Consider the following 14,536-nt stretch of genomic DNA (forward strand, 5'->3'; position numbering starts at 1 on the left):
GAAAATCACATTATTGTACTCATTAATTCAAAATATTGTTCTTTAATTTCACAATGTAATAGTCATACCAGTTACTACTTTGGTATAAATGCGTGGTCATCCGTAATGATATATTATTCATTATATGTTAACAATCGATGTATAGCATAAACTTACATTATATACCTTAGTGTTTATTTATTAGTATAAAAATATTTGACATTTTACAATATTATACTTGCGATAAAACACAATAAATATCGTACACACACACACACACACACACACACACACTTTAGATATACCAACTATAAGTGTGTTATCTTGTTGTATTAATGTTTTTTTTATTTTCAGTTAATAAAACAGTCTGCTCCCACGGACTGAAGATCATTTACGACGCCTCTGCCGTTTTCGATGCAGATACAATAAATATGTAAGTTACCATAATTTTAAATATATTATCTCATCCCTTTCCAATGAGCAATATAATATTATATATTATTACAACACGCGTTCCGTGAAACTTGACGTTCTTACCAATCATAATATAGTGTATTTAAAGTCGTTCCCCACACTGATATTTATTAAAATGTATTCATAAGTCTCGGATTATAATAATATTTAACAATAAAGACAAGCTTATACTGCCAGTTTATATAATATAATATTATATATAGTAATATTGCAATATATTGTATAAATAAGTGTTAATAGTAATAACCATTAATCGACTAATAAAAAAAAAAATAACATAAAAAATGTGTTTTCTAAGGTAGTATACTATAATATTTTTTTTTTTTATTATTATTAGAATTAAGCCTCGGCAGCTATGGCCATTAGCAATATACTATAATAGTATAGTCTGCGCACTACGAATTTTAAATAAAAGACGTTCGAAGTTAAATATATGTATAATGCATATAAATTATACAAAAAAAATCGTGAAAATTGTCATAATAATAGACTATACAGGTCTCTTGTGCATAGAGCTTCGTAATTATTGTTTATCATATCCAAACGCGGAAACATACGATTGTCAAAATAAATTTTAGTCGTTCGTGATGCGACAAAAAATAATAAAGGTAGGTAGGTCTTACCGGAAAACTAACGTTTTAAGTGTTAATCAAACCAACTCGATGATTATTACATAATATATACAATATTATGCACGACAAATGAAACAAATATACAGTCACCCATAAAAGAAACACATTTAATACAACAGTCTATATAGGATAACATAATATTATATATAGTACTTTATAATATACAGGGTGATTCACCAAGCATGTTCTTCATACATTTTTTTCATTCAATATAAAATTTATTAAAAATCTGACTTAGGAATCTATAACCTATATCCTGAAATTAGGTACGTTTAATTATTCCTTAATATACCTGACCAGAAAACACTTGTGCAATTTATTGTGACATAATATGCAGTCCACGTACCGTAAACCGTACACCAAATTTCTAAAAAGTACCAAAAGTCCCATCTCAGGGTATAGACGACTCGACGCTATTACGTCCCCATATTGAACCGTAACTCGTATAGTGCCTATTTATTATATTATTTACTACGATAGTGCGGTAGAAATGTAGAATCTTCGAGTCGTTAATGTTTTGCTGGCAATCTAGCTACAAGTATCTCTCGCGAAATCTTTACGACGAAAATGTAATGTTTTACACATATATTTAAGTATAAAGCATTAATATTAAAGGTACACTATGTATTTTACCCATAACAATCAAACGTTAAAAATATTTACGAATATGTCATAAAAACTTGTCATTAAAGGCTTGAGCGTGTATTGCGTAGGTACATATAATATATTGCAAACCATATACATAATATATAGGTACATATATATATAATATATATGGGATATTGATATACAACATGACGTATAGGTTAGCTTTATTATGTTATAGAATTGGATAACAGTTGTTATGAATTGTCCACACGATCGTCAATGTCGGTCAGCGGTGGTGGGTAAAATATTAGGGTAATTTTTTTTTAACATTTCGTCTTATTCCTATTTATTTGATTATTTTTCAAAATTTAACTTTCCTTATTATCATTATGGTAATCTAATTGTATTCATTTAAATAAATACTTATGTAATATTATATTGTTTAGGATATTTTAAATCGATCTTTCTATACATGAAGTGTTGTTTTAAGCAACGATTTTTATGAATCCATTATATCTAGTAATTTGTAATCAAACGACTCAATTAGTAATTACACAAAAAAAAAACATCGCAAGAATTTGTTTCAATGTTATACATCGTGATATTTTTTAGCTTACATCCACTCTTTTTAAAAATGATTTATCAAAAACATTGATTGCTTTGTCAATTAAAATATAATATATTTTTACAAGATAAAAATGTTACTTGGAAAATGTATAAATAAATCATAATATACAAAATCAAATTTAAATGATAAATATAATATATGTATAGCTATAACTTTATTTAGTAATGATAGTATGAAGAATATTATAGTTTTTTTTTTTTTGTTAAATGGCGAGTGTATATTCTGAATATTAAGATGTTAGAATATTATAATTCGAGCTCTGTGTGGTAAGTTGAAGTGAGTACCAATTTAATTTGATAACAAAACGTGATAAACTGGTGGCAAGACCTGGTAAAACTGTGATAGCTATACAAATGTTAAGTAATGACTAAAGTAAATTCATACTTTAAAAGGCAATACTTCATATTTTTTTCATACTTACATAATGGAAATACATAAATTATTCAATACATGCATAGATTGGAAAGCAGCAACGTAAAATTAAACTTTTTTTTTCACTTTCACTCAAAATTATAATATTAAAAAGAGACTTTTTGGTACTGTTTATCGATCCCCCACTATTTTGAGGATTTATAATTGTATATAATCATCTTGAATCATATTGTAAATTTTGAAATTAATTTATACATAGTTCATACATTAAATGTGGATAATTTTACACAAAATACCACACACACACACACACACATATAGAATTTGGTTAAAAAATAATAAGCTGTTATATTAACTATAATAATAAAAACTATTTATTTTATACACTGAGTTATCGATTTTTTGTGGTCGCATAACGGACACCAACAACCAAATCCAAACATCCTTTGATGTTCGTCAGAATATGAATTATCATTTATCAACGTACGTTCGATCCAAACCAAACGCGATATGTACATTTTAATATAAAACTAGCACGGTAGTGTGCTGTGGTACTGTATTATCACAAATCTGCACGTTTCACACACCGACTATATACGCGTTATAAATGATAAACTTCCAAAATATTTCATAACTTCAAAACCAAGCCTGACCGTCAATGTTTAACTTCACCGTCGTTTTTATAACACCTAACATAAACTAGGATAAAAAAAAAATAGAAAGAAATAGTACCAGATAAAGTAAGATTATACCAAATTTTCATTTCGTTGTGAATTACGAGTGCATGTGTACTTCACCACTTCTGGCCGTAGCCTATGTAAATTGATTTTTATACCTAACCGATAGTCTTCACGTCACCAGCCTCGATTTTCTATATTATTTTGTAATGATGTGGTGTAGTACCTATCACGAAATTTCGATGAAAAAAGTCTTAAATGTCTCCATATCTTCTCCAACTCTACAAAATGCGTCTCTTATTTCCCGAAGATTATGCACCGAGTGGCTGGTAAAGTGGTAAAGGTAAGATGCACATAAGAATATGTTTATTTAAGTATATAAATCGTTAATCGGTATTAGAAAAAGTAGTTTTTGAATTATTTAACTTAGTGTGGTAAATATAATAGGTCCATAATAAATGGGTTTGGCAGGAAGAAGTTATGATTATTCAGCAATATTATATAAAGTAAATATTAGTAGTACATTAAAACATCTAAGGGGGGTTGGTAACCTTTTTGATGTCAAGGGGCAAAAAAAAATATATAATTTCACACGAGTCATAATTTGAATATACCTTCTTTTATTTTTGTACCTAAATGTAGTCGTATACTCATATCAAATTTAATTTAATTTCATAACTATTTAGATTTATTAATTTAACTAGGCATCTACAAATAAACAACGTTTTAATCTGAATTTTCCAGTCCATACTATTTTAGTTCATGATTTTTATACGAATTATAAATTACATTCATTGCTCACATAAAACTACAATGAATGTTTCATACGGCAAATGATTAGGACATTAAATATATTACATATATTTGATTTTACCAATAGGTACGTTTAATATTTAATAACTCAGAAACCACACGTTCTATAATTGTTATTTTAATAAATCTTACTTAAATAAGTAGTAGGTACTCTTCAATAGGTAACCCTGTGCAATTTGTTGCCCGTAAAAATTAAGAACTCTTAATTCTTATATTATAATATTAACTTTTATATTTCAAACTTGGTTCGATTTTGAATTAATATTTGGTGAAATAGTGTTCAAAAATAAAAATGAATCGAAAAAAGTTTAAACTTAACTCAGCTGAAATAGTATAGTATTAGGGTTGGGATTTTTTTTTTAACTCGCGGGACACACAATTTTTTTAAATGTAATATTGTAAAAAATCGGGATATTAACGTCCCGCTTTATTAAAAAGCGGGAATCGGGACAAAAAAAAAATTGTAAATTGATTAGGTATCTTAGTCTCTATAATAAAGTAAAATAATTATGAAAAATTATGGATATTCTTAAATTAATACAACTGATACAAAAGTAGTTATAAAATCTAAAAACAAATCAATAATGTTTTAATGATGTTAGATGTTACAAATATTTTGTTTCAAGTAGTTGTAAAAAAATCGGGACTTTCTTGACCCGCTGGCTTGACGGGACAAAAATTTAAAAAACTCATAAAAATCGTAACATACGCGTCCCGCTAAACATTGAAACAAGACGCGGGACAAGTATATATTAAAAATCGGGAATGTCCCGCCAAATCGGGACGCATCCCAACCCTATATAGTATAGTACTAATTGTATAGTAAGTAATAATACTAATAAGTAATTTTTTTTTTACGAGAAACAAATGTGTTAGTAAAAATAAGCAAATATTTGGTTGTGTTTTTAATCCGCTCGGGTAAAAAATATAGCGATTAAAATTTAATTGTCAAATACAGGTCAAAACTATTATCCAGTCATGATAACGATTTAATTTCATGCAACCAGTAGCAACTATTTATATATAAAAAAAATTCGTCTTTCATTTTGAATCTTTAAGTCCTTTTGTGATCACCACTCTAAAGTGGGAATTTGGAAAATCACGTTTTATTGCACCAATTAATTTATGGCGGAAAGAACTAGAAAGATATACCGTAAAAATGTTAAATTTCTCGTTATCATGTATAGTTAAGTCTGCACCCTGCACGTCTATCAGTCTGTCAGTCTGAAACTGAAACTCTGAACACGTTCGTTTTATATACATAGATTAGAAGGATTAAGTAATAAATAAACAGATGATTTTTTTAAAGTAAACACCTATTTTCTCAAAAAATAATAACGTTTATGGAAATATTCTTTTTATAAAGTTTCGTAGCATAATTTGATGTCGCTTCATATATAATGACTTAATAATTATTTGTAAAATATGTCAATATTTTTCTACGAAATCAGTATTTGCATTTGAAAATATCACTCTGTACAATAATAACAATATCACGACGAACGGTCGGGTTAAATAAAAAAATACAAACTACGTCGTAGACTGCCGCGAGCGGGAATAATTATTGCGTTTTGAAACACGTCACGGGCCAAAAATCCTCGGCTAAGTTTAGCCACGGTATTCCGAAAATAAATGTGAGATCGAGCTAAAGGTACAGTGTATACAGCAAACGTGTACCATTTGCGTGACATATCGTTGGCGTGTATAATATTATACTCATACCCGAGTTCTGTTCCGCGCGAGTTCCGGTAAAGTCCGCAAGTCGTATGTGACACCTCTCGTGCTTTCCCGCGCACTATATACGAGTTACAGTCTATACTCACACGAGTTACGAAAATCATAATAATTTAATTTCATTGACATATTTCAAATCACCTTCAGTGTTTCCGTCTACACTATTATCCTTATTATCATCCAATCACGACTTAACCTACCATTTATCACGGTTGCAATCGACTTTATAGAATTTTTGCTCGCGTCCTGGCACACAGCTGCGGCCAATGCCGCTACTAAATGTCAATAATACATTGGTACACCGTATACTCACAACTCACAGCACGATCGAGGTAGAAATTCTTCAATTTTTCATACGATAAGCTATATATAAAATCAGTCGCAACTGAAACATTTAGTGTTAAATTTATTTTTATCAAATCGATATTTTGGACACACTATACCGTCTGTGAGTCTCGATAAATATATTATATACTTGTCAAAACGGAAAAATTGTGATCATTATCACCACCGCCGCCGCCACCACCGCCACCATCACCACCATCATTATCTTATGTGATGGGAAGAAATTACAAGAAAAAGAAATAAAATTACTGTGCTGTAGCGTGTCTGGGATTAAAATTTCACAAGAACGATTATTGAAGAAGGGCCACATCAAACTGCAAGTAAGTCGTTTTTTGCAGTGGTACTAGATTCTTTGTATTTTATTATAATAATAATTCATCTAAGTATTATATTACGAAAACGATTAACAGTTATAGTTAAAATTTACCTATTTTATGTATAAGCTCTGTACGCCATGTTACCATTATTGTTTTCACTATCACTAATATTCGCAATTATTATCAAAATATTAAAGTTTGTTTTGAAAGTGATTAAAATTTGACACAATATGGTGGTAATCTTTGTAAATAATAAAAACTTGAATCTTACAGTAACAGTTTTGGAATTCTTTTCACGCAGAGAGTATTTTTTAAATTTCCTAGAAAATTTATTCTTTTTGATACATACACGATTTGTATTTGATTCATTAAAACTAATTACAGTATTATAAATATTTGTTTGTATTCTCATATGCGTAAGATATCTATGATAAGATATCTATGATTATTAATTTACACTAAGCATTTAAATCGAACACTTAAATATAATAAGAATTAGGAACAACTAGAAGAAAAACCCCACATACTTTTAATTCATAAACGTCAGATAAAATTATGTAGTGTACTTATATTTTTTGATTTTTATTGATCAATTTTCTTTATTAATGTAATTTGTCTTATAATATTATAACACTATTATGACGTGTATTATCATCAGTATCTTTTCGAAAATTTTATCCATAAGGGTAAATATTTAAACTATCCCACCACTCATACATACATACATACAATAAAAACATGCCTACCTATAATCTATATTTTTTTACTTAATCTATAACTTTCAATAATATAAATACCCTACCTACGCATATAATATCATATGATCTTTCCAGTTCCAATACAACGATAAAACGATAAGCATGTTTTGTTACACATTAAATTAGTTGAATTTTTGAATAAACCAGTAAACTAGATAAAAATGTTAATTATTTAACAATATTAGTTAAATATAAAAATATTTTTCCAAAATTAATAATTACCAACCCACCAAAAATTGTCTCCTAAAAACCACACTAATTATAATCATAAACGGTTACAACTTAAAGAACGGGCTCTGTGAATCTAGTCAGTAGTCATACTGATCGTATATGCGCTAGTCGTCGGATCGATCATTATTTCTTTTAAAGTAGAGCTGCTTTATGACAATAATAAACTCCGAAATTACGTCATTGCGTGGTTCGAGTTTTTGGTTTCGTAAAACCCTATTAGATTTTGATTTCATCTCGATTAACGTTGTTTTATCCGCGTTTCCCCGTTGTGAGCCTAACAACCTAAACAACCGCACACGACTTTAACACTGGTCACCTACTCCAAAATAGAATATCATTCGCTAATAATAATAATAATAATAATAATTGTTTCAAGAGGTGTCCCGCGATAGTATCCATCACCTGTTGAAGCGGCGCTTTGAGGTGAGGTGAAGGCGTGGTGTACGTGTGCGTATTATATGCGTATGAGTGTGTGTGCGTGTGTGTGTGTGTGCGTGTAAGTGTGTATTACTCACTGCGCGATACAACGCGATTGTCATTGTCGAGGCTGATGGACGGACAAACCGGTGGCAGTTTATACCGGGCTTTCGACGAAACCGGTTAATCCGACGAATTCGCTTGCAAGTCTCCCGGCACTTTTGAACTTGTCGGTCAAACGCATCATTCGTTTAAAATATAATCGACCCGCTGCCGAGACAACAGCAGTGACTCCACCACCGTCCCCTATCGTTCTGTCAGCTTCGTATCATTATCAATCCCTGCGACACGTCGTATACGGTAAGCCTATATATATTATCATATTATTATTATACAGTACTACAGTTTGTACGGATTCGTGTACAATCACATGGTTATTATAAGAGCTTGGATTATTTACAACAACAGCGTATATTATCGTAAAGCCTGGTTGTGCTCCACAATACGTGATCTACAAAAAAATTTTAATTAAATAATAACGCGATATTATTATTTGTGTAATTACACGATCTACTGATTTAATTTTAACCGTTATAATCCGTTATCAAAGTTTATTAATTGGAAACAATTTATTAAATTATAGACATTCATCGAATAGATTATCATATTTTTGGTAGATCTCATGTCGAAAAAAACAATTATTGTTGGTACCTACCTAATCTTAATAAATCTTGCACTTATTATTCGGTTATAAAAATAATTTTGTGTACCAATGTCCAATAGGGGTCATATTTTTATTTATTTTTTAAAATTTATTTTTATTGATCGAACGAACCAAATATACACACTACCTCTATAAATTAAAACATGTATATATCTTGAAACGTATAACAAAACATCCTCGTGATATTGGTTCCTCTTGGATTTTATATTTAGCAGTTATTAAAATCAATTTTACTAATATAATATAAATATTTATTATATTATATTATATTATAATAATGTACCATAAATAGGAGAAAACTTACGTGTGAAACAATAATTTTTATAAACAGAATTATATAATATTCATATTACAATATTGTTTAGCGTCGTCTGTCGTTATGAATTATTAAAAACATAATATAGAAATGATATTCTGAGAACATTCGTTCTCGCGTAACTATCGGTTTTTATCATGTTTAATTTTTCAAGTACCTATTAACTATTACCTATATATTTTTTGCATTGCGCGTTTTTTTGGAATTCGTAGAATAGCTTTAAAGTTTAGGTTCTACTTAAATAGTAAATACTGTTAATTTTTAAGCAATGAAATTTAATATAATGTTTATTATTTCTGATTAAAACGTAAAATTTATTCTTTTATGATGTAAAAAAGTCATATTTTTAGGTATATTATAATCGTTTAGGTAAAATTAAAGATTTCAAATATTGTTGAAGTCGTGTTACCTTAGTTCTGAATGAGCCCAATAAAACAAGATCAATTACATATTACGACGATGTTTCATAGTAATTTTTATGAATTAATAAATTGATTAATATTAAAGTGAAAATAAAAATAAACGTTATGGTATGTACAATGTATAAACAGATGATTTTATAACAGTGTGGATAAAAAACGGATTATAATTTTAATAATCAATTTTATATTATTAGGTAGGTAGTGTAAGGCAGAATTTTTATGGCATACAACTGAGACTACCAATCAAATAGTTTAATTTTCAAAAGTCGTTACTATAATCTTAAAATAAATTCAATTAATTTGATTTGGTATACCAATGTTATATGTATATTTTCTAAAAAATTGTTGCATTTGTAATGTATATAATTATATATATATTTACACGGATGATACGAAATATTTACATGAACGCACATGTTTGTATTGTGCGTGTTTGTGTGTGTGTGTAGTGATGGTCATTGGCGGAAGAAATTATATACATTTGTTGTAATATGTAATATATAATAATATTATGTGAGGAATATTAAACCATATTGGCTCGTAGGTATAGGTATGACCTTTCGATAAATATTGTTATTATTTCCATAATCAACTAATTTGAACGTTTTTATAATGTGGCCAAGAAAAAACCTATTCCAGATATTATATTGTCTTTGATTTTACTGTTTTTTAGTGCTTATCCTGAAAACGCAGAATTTAAAGCTTTAAAGTTATACAATGTATTATTGTAGCTTCAACATATTATGTAGTGCGAAGGTTCTTGAAAATCTATTACATATCAACCTACGACACAATATTATATACCTGAATACATAAGGTCATCCACATTATTATATAAATGTCGATATATCGTATACATAAATACCTATCGTTCATATAACAGAAAATAAACTTTGTATAAAATGATTAAAAAAAAATTCTCATCGAAACAAATATAGAAAATTTGATGATAAAATTCAGATAACTAGGTAAAAACTAAAATAACATCGTACACACATTATAATACCTACCTACCTAAATGGGTTTATGAGCAATGGGCGTATATATAAATGATGATTAATAAGATTTTTGTTGAAACGTTTCCAAAGTGCATTTACATGTTATATATTCACAATTGTCTTTTTTTTAAATTGGAAAATATCTAACTTCCCACACAGGTACTTAAATTATGGTTTTTTGTTTAAAAAAATATGAAATAAATGTCATATAGGTAGCTGCGCTGTAAAACCTTTATAAAATAGATAATATTCACATAAATGTATATTTAATATGCAAGTGATTTTAGTGAATTATTTCCAACAAGGATGGATGAATAATTACACATTAATATAAGTATCTAATACTTATACATAATTTTTTTTTACCAACCCATCACACCATATTTTATAAACACGACTAATTTTAATTTAAAAAAAAAAAGTGTGTATAGTTTTTTTTATATTTATGCCGGATATAGAATTATAGTATCTATAGTGTTATGTTTTGCACTAGCAAGTTCATTATTAAATATATAGGCTATAAAGCTGTTAAAATACTCCTAAAAAATTCATTATCACGCAATAATATAATACCTAGTGTAATATTGACGTAACCATAAAATATAAAAAATGTACATTTATTTTTATCATCGAATTGGTTTGATGTCAAGTTATAAAACAAAAGCTTCACTTAAGTATGATGTACTAATTTTCATCAATTTTGAATTTATAGTTTAAACTATATTTAGTACAATATTAGATATAGTTTATTATGTTTTTGAATAAAATAAGAAGAGCAAATTAGAAGAAAATCTTTATAAAAATCAATTTTTATTTATAAATACACCCCTATAATTATAATTATTGTATAACAAATGAGACTGTTGTATAAGCACTTATATTTATATATATATAAATAATACTTATTAATATTCAATCACATTTTTGTTGCCTATAGAAGACCAAAAATCAAATTTACCAAATTTTATTTAATCAAAGGCACATTTTTATATTTAACCAAGAAGATATTTTATTATTAATATGCGTAATGTTCAATATAAAAAAAAATTAAACACTTGATATATTCGTATGCATAGCCTGCCTAGACCTGCTAGTCTTATATAATAAACAATTATTATTATAAATATAAACATATTATAATATAGTCATATAGGTGATAGGATTTTAGAATATAGACTATGTGTTGAAAAAAATTAACACAATATTGCCTCATGATCATTATCACTTAAAAAATATTTAACTTTAATATATTATATAGTGATATTTTAACGTCTATAGTTTATACAGAGTGATTATTTTAACAGCAAATACATGCTTTAGCAAAAGCATAAGCCTTTTTATGATATTTTTTACATTATTTGAAGTCATAATAAAACCATTTTTCACTTTTTCGATTAAGTTTTGTCGTATTAAGTAATTCAGTAATAAAGTATTTATATTAAATTATATTTTACAATATTATTATTACATATCTTTAAACATTTCAAAATGTGTTTTCTTATTACTGAAGTATATTATTAGTTTTTAAATGAAACATTATTTTAAATTAAATTAATATTGTTTTTTTAAATAGAAGAATATTTTCAATGTTACAATTTTAATTTTGATTTTGATTTCAATTACATTATTTCCGTAGTAAATGGTTACCTATTTAGTATTTATAGGAAATATTTAGCAAAGCATATGAAAATATTTTTAATATTTATTTACTATTTGATAAGCTGCCAAGATTTTTATTAAAATATTTATAATTTTAAAAATATTATTATTGGTGAATTCAAAAGTACAACCTGCTAAGTTTATCTCCAACAATGACTACTTAGTAACCTAATTCAAATATACAAAACAATTTACTAGAATATTTAGTAAATTTTTAAATATCACAAAAAAAATAATGTTGATGTAAAAAAAATTAAATTATTATAATAACAATAATAAACTATCTATATAGTTATAATATTTCCGTAATTCATATTTCGAAAAAAATAAAATCGTAATATTAGTGGTTGACGTGTGTTACAAATACGTATATACAACTATAAATTATAATTAGTTTTTGTAGTTTACTTTTTAGCTGTGAATTAGTATAATGAATAATGAGTAAACTATGATTAATTTGATTTGTTTTTCAAATTTTTTTACTAATTATATATTTATATACCTATATTGTTATTAGAAACATAAAATGGAAATAAATAAAAACATTTTCTTTATATAAATTTATCATTAAAATATTTTCATAATAAATTGAAAAACACTATTTTATACTTTAAAAATGTATAATGTACTTATTACTTTCATAAGCGTTGTAATTTTGTATTAAGCTAATATTATTCTATAAACCTCAATTTCTTATCAAGTGAGTAGTTTTAAATTTATAAGAAATATAATAATATTCCGTGATATTTATTTCTAACTTAGCAATAATTTAAATATTATTTTGTACATTTGTGTAATGTAGGACACGCTTAAAATCAATATTTTATGGATATATCTATTTTAAATCAAGAACGAATATGCCGATACGATTATATTTATTTTAATTTTTCTGTGACTTATTTTAGCTAATTTAAATTTAAATTCTCCTTAGGTTTCATGTAAGTAACATCTTTGTATAGATATAAAACCATCTATCAGCTATCAAGTTATAAAATGGTACTTGGTACTTACTACTTGGTTAATTACTCTATATAGGTGTCTTAGGCGTAAATTATATCCATAAAAAATATTGAAGGAATCCCATTAACTCAAAATTTGTGTTCACATTGTTTTTTGTACATAAATGAATAATGTTGGATTATCAATATTTTAGAGTATTATTAATACTTAATACATATATCATTCTGCAACGAAATGATGAGACTATATAGTTTTAAAAGGATATGGTAACTAATATTAATTCAAATTAGGGCGTCTCAACTGGTCCCTCACTAATAATCCCTTAAAACACCCTTAGTTACTCCAGACATATTTAATTTCATTAAAACATACTTGAAATCGTGCCTAACATGTCTAGTCAATGTATTCCAGATTCTTAAGTTCTGCTGTTTTTATTATTATTATTTTTTTTTTTGTGGATATATGATAATGGATATATTTCAATAAAATAAATCTAACGCCTTTGACGAATATTCATAGCTTATATGGACAGCACTCCGTTATTATATGTCTTTTAATAAAAAACTTTAAAACATTAAATAGTTATATTATATTATACTAACATTAACTACACAAAAATAAATAAATAAGGTATATATTTCTTATAAATTTAAATTTATTATTTTTACGTAAATAATTCTATGTAATAATTATATTTATAATATAACAATTTAAAGTCAATGGTAAATAAACTGAACTTTAATTTAAAATTTAAGAACAATAATACAATACGCTAGATTAGAATTTTGTTGAGTTTTTTCTATACAGAATTTTGACTTGTATTCAATATTTATAAATGGAATAATTTAAATATAACCATTATCATATATATTATAATAATAAAAATAATAGTAACAATGATATTATAATTAGATATCTTAAGGTTGATAATCGTTTAACAATGAACACTCATGCGAAAATTAATACCTATCTTTACCTATTTTAATTTATTACTTAATTGATTATTATAATTTATGGAAGACGTACTTAACTTATAATAACATAATTTTTTCCAACGCAGGCAATACATATTAGTACATCACACTTCAACATTATAATATTATGGTGAAAACGACGAAAATATATTTCAATTTGAGCTTAACAATCTTTTTCATTTAAATTTCGATTTAAACTACATTTTTAATTACCTACTGTAATTTATATAATCATATTTTATCAGTATTTTTTAGTTTATCATTTTTATAAATTCTATATTTTTCTTATTTATACCTATATTTGTAACCAGAACTTAATGTTTAGATAGTTAATATACAATAACAAAAAATAAGTAGGCACACTCTACAAACCATCATTTGCTGAACTCGTGGAAATTTAGTTATATAGAAGAATGAATTGGACATTGGTTTGTATTAGTTTGATAACAGTATTGCCTCATATATCAATGCTAGTAATAGGTACTACGTTTTACTTTTGTAATTGAGTATTGACTACT

General features: G+C 26.5%; 1 protein-coding gene across 2 annotated transcripts in view; it reads left to right on the forward strand.

The window, feature by feature from the left end:
• The first annotated feature begins 333 nt into the window (after positions 1-333).
• Positions 334-14,536, forward strand: part of LOC107162286 (facilitated trehalose transporter Tret1-like) — a 58,570-nt gene continuing 44,367 nt past the window's right edge. Inside the window, exon 1 of one of the 2 annotated variants that reach the window (XM_015509118.2) lies at positions 334-412. The gene's annotated coding sequence lies outside the window, so the exon portion shown is untranslated. Of the gene's footprint in view, positions 413-8,117; positions 8,326-14,536 lie in introns of those variants that run through there. The other variant, XM_015509116.2, reaches the window with a different exon arrangement.

Source organism: Diuraphis noxia, unplaced genomic scaffold, assembly GCF_037042655.1.
Source record: "Diuraphis noxia isolate RWA-SAM2 unplaced genomic scaffold, SU_Dnox_SAM2 contig0002, whole genome shotgun sequence".
NCBI lineage: Eukaryota > Metazoa > Arthropoda > Insecta > Hemiptera > Aphididae > Diuraphis > Diuraphis noxia.